The following is a 7,192-nucleotide window of genomic DNA, read 5'->3' as shown; positions in this document are numbered from 1 at the left end:
TTTACAGCACTATTAATTCGCATTGAAGCCGTTCTCAATTCACGGCCACTAACAACRCTMTCGCAAGATCCCTCAGATCTCACAGCCCTAACTCCAGGGCACTTTCTCAAAGGAGCACCCATTCTGGCCACACCTGAGGCGGGGAGTCGCTGTCTTTATTAAATCGATGGGAACGAATTAAAATTCTCCATCATAATTTCAGTCGCCAATGGAAGGAAGACTATTTAAAAGACTTCCACAAGAGGTATCGATGGAAAACATCAGAAAATGCGACTAAGCTTGGAGTTTGTGTCCTAATTAACGATGATTGTCCCCTCTGAACGAATAGCGGCTTGGCCGCATAGAAAAGCTTTACTACGGCTCCGATGGTCATATCCGAGTAGTCGATCTCCGTACGCAAACCGGAACGTTACACCACTTGTAAAACTATGTTTTTTTACCAACTACCGATAATAATGAAACGTTGTCAAAACTCGTTAAAACAACCGCCGAAATAAATGATAATCAAACAATATAACTTAATTATTTAAAAGCTCGTCCAAAATGACGGCCCATTCGTGCCACATATTGTGGAAGAAACTATGAATGATAAATCTATAAACACTTACTCTTCTTCCACACAGGGTATTATAGATGCTGATAGGCCAGTTACACCAACGCCAACTATACCTTCGGCTATCACTGTGCCGTGCACTGAGGCTGTCCCCGTAGCAGCGCCCCGTACAACCACTCCAACCACTGCGCCAACCGTTGCACGAACTGCCGCCCGACAAACAACGACCGCGGCTTCGCAGCCGCCCCGAACCCGATGCCCGCTTTGTTGCCGCCCACACCGCTTGCAGCACTGCAATATTTTTAAGGGGATGCCTCCCAATCAGCGTTAGCAGGTGGCTCAGGCACATGGACACTGCTTGAATTGTCTGGCTCAAACGCATGTTGCACAGGAGTGCGTGTCTGACACCATGTGCCAGCACTGTGAGCGGCCAAATCATACACTACTACACCGTCATCCCAGACGCGCTGGCGCCCGTTCATCTGCAGCACGGACCCGTCCTCTCAGCACCTCGGGCCTGGCGTCCACATAACGACACTTCGATGCGGCGCCAGTTATCTAGGCCACAACCTCGCCGCACGACAGGCCTCAGCAACGTTCTCGCCATTTTGCAGCAGCTACAGCGTCTAATAGGCTAACTATTCGCCTAGGGGGGTCCGGATGGCCAAATGAGCCTTAGCGTACTACACCAGCATACAACCCTACATAGAGGCGCAACACCGACACACCGCATTCATCATTTCACCACACACGTTCCACAACATTTCCCCGCTACAGCAGATCTAGCAGCTGACCGACACCCTACACAAAAACGCTAAAAAAGGAATAACGGATAGCGGGTCGGCCTCTTTTCTCCGACGTCACGCTCAAGGAAGTAGCAACGCGCGCTTGACCGCCTTTTTTTCATCTTTACTTATATTTTTTAAGATTTCATTTCATTAAAATTGTGTTTTTTTCCTCGTCGTAGTAAATACCTATTGTTCTTTTTTCATCGGAAATATAAAAAAGGGTAGTTTATTGTTCAAGGTGGGGATATTACCAGTAAATTGACTAAAAATTTATTGAATATTTATATGCCTTAATGGAAATAAGAAAAACTGGGAGCAAGCTATTCTAATAGAATATTTCATACTAGAGATTCCCGATTCAAAATTCACCAAACAAGGGAATTAACAGAGCAAATAAAAATGTATGAGAATATTATAGCTGTGTGTCGAAAGTTGAGCCCGATGTAAAAACGCAGAAATCGGCCATCTTTGTTTACTTTCATTTGAACAAGGATGACGAGAAAGGAGTAGCGTTTTTCGCTGTTCACTTACATTGAGCGCCCATTACAGCTTATGTCTAAAAAGTGAGTTTTAAGATAATAAAGGTTTGTGTCAAATAAATTTTGTTTGGTTTTCATATAAAATTTTTAGCCAAAGATACACATTTATTTAGAACAGAACTGTTAATAATAAAAAAAAACTGTTTTATTATTAAATATTCGATGTTTGTACTTAAGATATTATGAATAAATTCATTGGCTGACAAATATAAACCTAACTTAACTTAAGCTACTATATTGAAACGAAAAATAATTGGTACTGACAGTAAGTCCAAATAAGTGCTTTAGATTGAATTAAAAAATGCGGTAGACATGAGATAAGATGATTTTTTAAGCTTTATTAGAAATATAAGAATTAAACAAAAAAATAATCCATGAAAAAACACAGTTTATTACAAAATAACAAGTTAAATTAAAATTAATCCACACTTCGATATATAATTATTATTAATTATATTACCATATATAWGAAATCACTCATAATTTTTATCATTTTCACTTAGATCAGGGTGAAAATCTAGCGATTTCACTGTACGTAAATTTATATAGAACTCTCTGTATATTTCATCAACTAACGGTAGCATATCTAATAAATCTTTTTTTTTTTTTTTGTTTTCGTTAATTAGTATTGGGGACTCATAACATAGTTTTAAATCTTTAATATTCAGCCTATTGGTGCCCCGCTTTACTATATGTATAAAATGGAATAGTTCTTCTTCATTGAGCGATTTTTTAAAATAAACTTTCCCAAAGTCGCTATCGCACTCCATGTGAGTGTGACCAGTCACTAAGAATTTGTGATCTATAGTAGTTATATTGCTGTCCACTTGCGCAAAAATTTCAAACATTGTTGCAACGTAACTATTTTTATTTTGACCTGGACAGCAATCACTATAAAAAACTACGTGTTTTGTATTAGAGACCATATTTTGAAGATAGCAATCTCATTTCCTCCTCTTTTTGCTAGAGCTTCATGCCACATATAACGTATTGCTTGATTGGTCTCAAGATCATGAACAGTTAAATTGAATGTCCATAATGGTCGTTTGTAAGAAGACAAGGAAGTCCTCAACATTGGTGTTGCCAAGCATTGCTGAAGATCAAAACAAAACAATTTAAGTGAAGCATCATTCATAGCTTTTGCCTTATCAACTTTCTTCGCGTTATATGCTTGTTGTGCTTCACTAAGATGATGTGCTTGTTCTGCTTTTAGAGAATCAACTTCTTCAGGTTTAGCAACTGTTACCTTATGTTCAAGTAAGTCGCATTTGAGGCAAGTATCAAACTCGCGTTTTTTAAATTTCAATCCCATTTGATTAAACAGCCTCGAAAATGATGTTAACGCCACAGAATGGTCGTATTTCTCGCAATATAGGCAATCCATTGCTGCCACCGATAGATCACTTGGAAGGTAACGTAATAATGTTTCACGACGACTATAGTGCGACTCGTATGATGGAAAACTGTTAATGAATTCAATAATTTCGTTTTGCTTATTAGATGATAATTTTCTGACATTTTAGTGTCTCCCACGCATATCTGTAAATCCAGTTCTCTCAATTTTTGCTTTAACAGCTGATTTTATTAACTGTTCTGACTCGCACAAAGTAAATCTAAAGCATTTTTGGCATACTGATATTTTTTCAGTATTCACTTCTAAAAAATAGTTGTAAGAATAATCTCTTCTTCTTGGATTTACAGCAGACTTAAACCGCTTAATAGTATTAGTAGTCTGCAGTTCAATCAACGCAGAAACAGCTGCTCTGCGCAAACGATATKACCCGTGTGTCCAATAAGCGTTATGTATTTTGTTTTTTTTGTTTTTTTGCTGCGTAAATTAATTTGCCGGACTTTGAAATGTAACACTTTCCCTCGTTTCTCAGCTGCTTTGCAAGTTTCCTTGACGATACTGCATTATTCGCAACGCTTGATGTGTTTTCCTAAATTTAAATTTTTAACACATAATTTCAAGCAATAAATGTGTAAGATCACAAAACTATTTACAATCTCATGGTTAATATCACTTAAAATTGAATTCTGATCAACATCATCTTCATCTACGGTGTTATCAGCAACTACTTCATTTTCACAAGAATTAGCAACTGCTGCATTTGCCGTATTATTAGTCTTGAGCTCGATATTCGTATTATTGTTAGTACATAAAGTATCAATAAATACAACTTGTATATCAGTATTATTATCAGCACATGTATTATCACTTAATAAAGGGTTCAATAACTCTGAAGAAACACTTTCGTTAAGAATATTATTATCCATTTTTCTACGACACTACTCGCGCCAGCACTGTCTACAAACTGAACACAACAACTTATGTTTGCAACAAAATTGGGTAAGCACACACTAAAAACCACCTACACGCCGTTAAAGTACTGTTATATTTCAACGGCACTTTAACATAATAGCCTTAGTAGAGTTAAGATGGTTTGCAAAAATGAAGATTTCAAATATCGTAAAAATTAAATTTTGTTATAAGAACGTATGTTCACTTAAGTAGACAAAATTAAAGCAGGTCGTTGTAATATAAGAGCTTAGCTAAATATAAGTTGATTTTTTTATGAGCTATAATTTGAATCGGCTGTTAGTTATTCAACTTAAGTGTGTATAAGTTTTAATGCACAAACATTTTAATATTTACCTTTAAAAAAATTAAGTGGAATTAAGATGATGTGGCTAATGTATTATTTTCCACAAAGACTTAAGTTAGATTTTTTTGAAATAATTTAATTACACTAGAGAACATAAGTTAGGATCTAAAATGAAGCGTGTCAATGCTTTAAGTAGATTAGCGTGTTTGTTAATAGACGAATCGTTCCAGCAAAGATTAAAAGAAGTACAAGAAAAGGGTGAATGGACGCGAGCAATTTACAAAATACTGCAAAACTTTTTTATCTCTCGTGATGTATCGTAAAAGGATCCGGAGAAGGATCTAATTGTGGTACAAAAACAAATCGAGAATGAAATCATTTTGATAGCACATAAGCAAGGTAATATTTCAATTAAAAATACTTGTGATTATGTAGGACAGTACTATTATATTCCAAGTCTCGAGGGAAAAGTCAGAAATATAGTAAACAGTTGTGTTGAATTTTTAATAATGAACACAAAATGTGGTAAATTGGAGAGATTTTTTGTCGCCAATTGAGAAAGAAGATTATCCTTTAGGGTCATTTCACGTAGATTATGTAGGCCCATGACAACACTTTTCTGGTAATGCGGCGMTGCAAATGTTTACCAGAATTGGGTCCCAGCTGTTTGTGGGATTATTTTGTGTCGACAGAATCGACAATCAATTAGAAACAGTGGATTGTAGTGTTACAAATTCTTCACAAGTTTCTTTCTTGATTTTTGGCAAGTTTAATAGTGTCGTCACTTGCTTATTCGTTTTCATATCTAGCTTTTAGAGCTTCCCAAGCCAAATTGAAATTATCGTCATTTAATTGGAACTGTTTGACTATTTCCCCTGCTTGACCTTTAGTTTTGTATCTGAGGTGATACAATTTTTGCGCTTTTGAGCATTTTTGCGCCAATTGAGGATGGTTTACGTACATACACAGCCGTGAACATRTCCCGGAAGAACGGCCATTCTTCATAACCTCTGTAAAAAGTTTCTGTGTCACAAGCGGGCAACTCGAGTTGGATGCCTGAACTTGCCTTCTGACTGTCTTCTTGTGGCAGCTCTACTCTCGGATGTGGAGTAGGTGCAATTGCTCTCATTAGCTTTAATTGATTGAAGATCATAGCTTTTGTTTCTTTATATTGGTCTAAGCAGTTTTCGTAAATATCATAAGTCGATGATTTAAAATTTTGAGGTAGCCCTGAATCGTCAGATTCTACTATGGCTTCATGAGCCGCTTGGAGTCGTATCCAGAAATTATTGARATTTTTAATTTTGATTTCTAGTAACGATTCAAAGTTTTCTTGAATCGGTGAAGAGGCAAATCTGGTGCAATATCTTGTTAAACTGTCACTTTCTGAAATAAATTTAATAGCCTGCTTTGAGCGTGTAGCTCCTACAGGTGTATTTTGATTTTTTTCGTCATTAACCATTTTTGGTATTACATATTATAAAAATATTTATATTTGTTATTTTATATATTTATATATAAAATATTTGTCAGAAAAAATTAAATTTTTTCTCAGTGTAAACTTATTTATAGCTTCTAATCAAAGCGATACAGTGTAATAATTTGTACACTCTTTTAAATAAATAAACGTTTTTTCAGATTATATCGGTACAAACGTATATTCTATTAATATCGTTTTGTACTCTTGCAATGTTATTATTTTTATTCATATTTTATTTTGAATTGTTAATTACTATTCAATCGCGTTTTTTATACATTGAAATGTTTGATGTCCGAATATTGTTTATTTAGGTACACCCTAATACTCGGATGTGTATACTTTTGYACTTATGTTTTTTGCGATTGAGAGCTCGTTGATGAGATCAATGCGCGTTTTACATTAGTATTTGTTTATATTTACAATTTAAGTTTTGTTCTTAAGTAATTGAGAGCTCGTTAGAGAGATCAATTCGCTTTTTGTATGCAATCCTACTTCTTTTTTGTTTTTTTGTTTGCCAAAGAACAAGAGGTATTGCCGGATAGATGCCAATATGGGCTTTGAGTATAATTATGTAATGTATAGGAATGTATGTAGGTGCAATTGTAGATGTACCAATAATATATTAATGTGTATATAGTGTTCATAAACTTATTTATACTTTGTGAAACTGATTTTTTTTTTTCTTTGGTATTCGCCCCAATTAACGTCTTTTGTGCATTTAATTACCGTTCCGTTTAGCTATTTACGGAATTACGAGAACTATTTCTTTGAAAATTAAATAGGATATGTAATATTAATTTAATATGTCGTACCCAGTGTAGGGTATGCTATCATAGGCTGTTTCTATCCCTTATTATATGCCCCTTATATGTRTACATATGTATATACATTCGCTGACTATTTATTATCAAAATGTTAGAGGTCTTAATACGAAACTTACTGATTTGTATTTAAACAGCGTTCATTGTAACTTTAAAATCATTGCTTTCACAGAGACTTGGCTAAAGTCTCACATTTTTGATAATGAAATATTCAACAGCGAATTCGAAATCTATAGATAAGACCGGCTGAACAGAAAAKGAGGTGGTGTTATGTTTTAACGAGTTCTTAGATAAAATGTCGGAGTTGGGTATTAACCAAATTAATTTAATATCGAACGAGTTTGGTAAGTTCTTAGATCTAGTCTATGTTGATAACGCTTCAATGTTCTCTGTTGTCCGATGTGA

This window comes from Bactrocera latifrons, unplaced genomic scaffold, assembly GCF_001853355.1.
Source record: "Bactrocera latifrons isolate USDA-ARS-PBARC rearing strain unplaced genomic scaffold, ASM185335v1 scaffold_702, whole genome shotgun sequence".
Classification (NCBI taxonomy): domain Eukaryota; kingdom Metazoa; phylum Arthropoda; class Insecta; order Diptera; family Tephritidae; genus Bactrocera; species Bactrocera latifrons.
The sequence above is the reverse complement of the archived record's forward strand: the minus strand, read 5'-3'. Positions refer to the sequence as shown.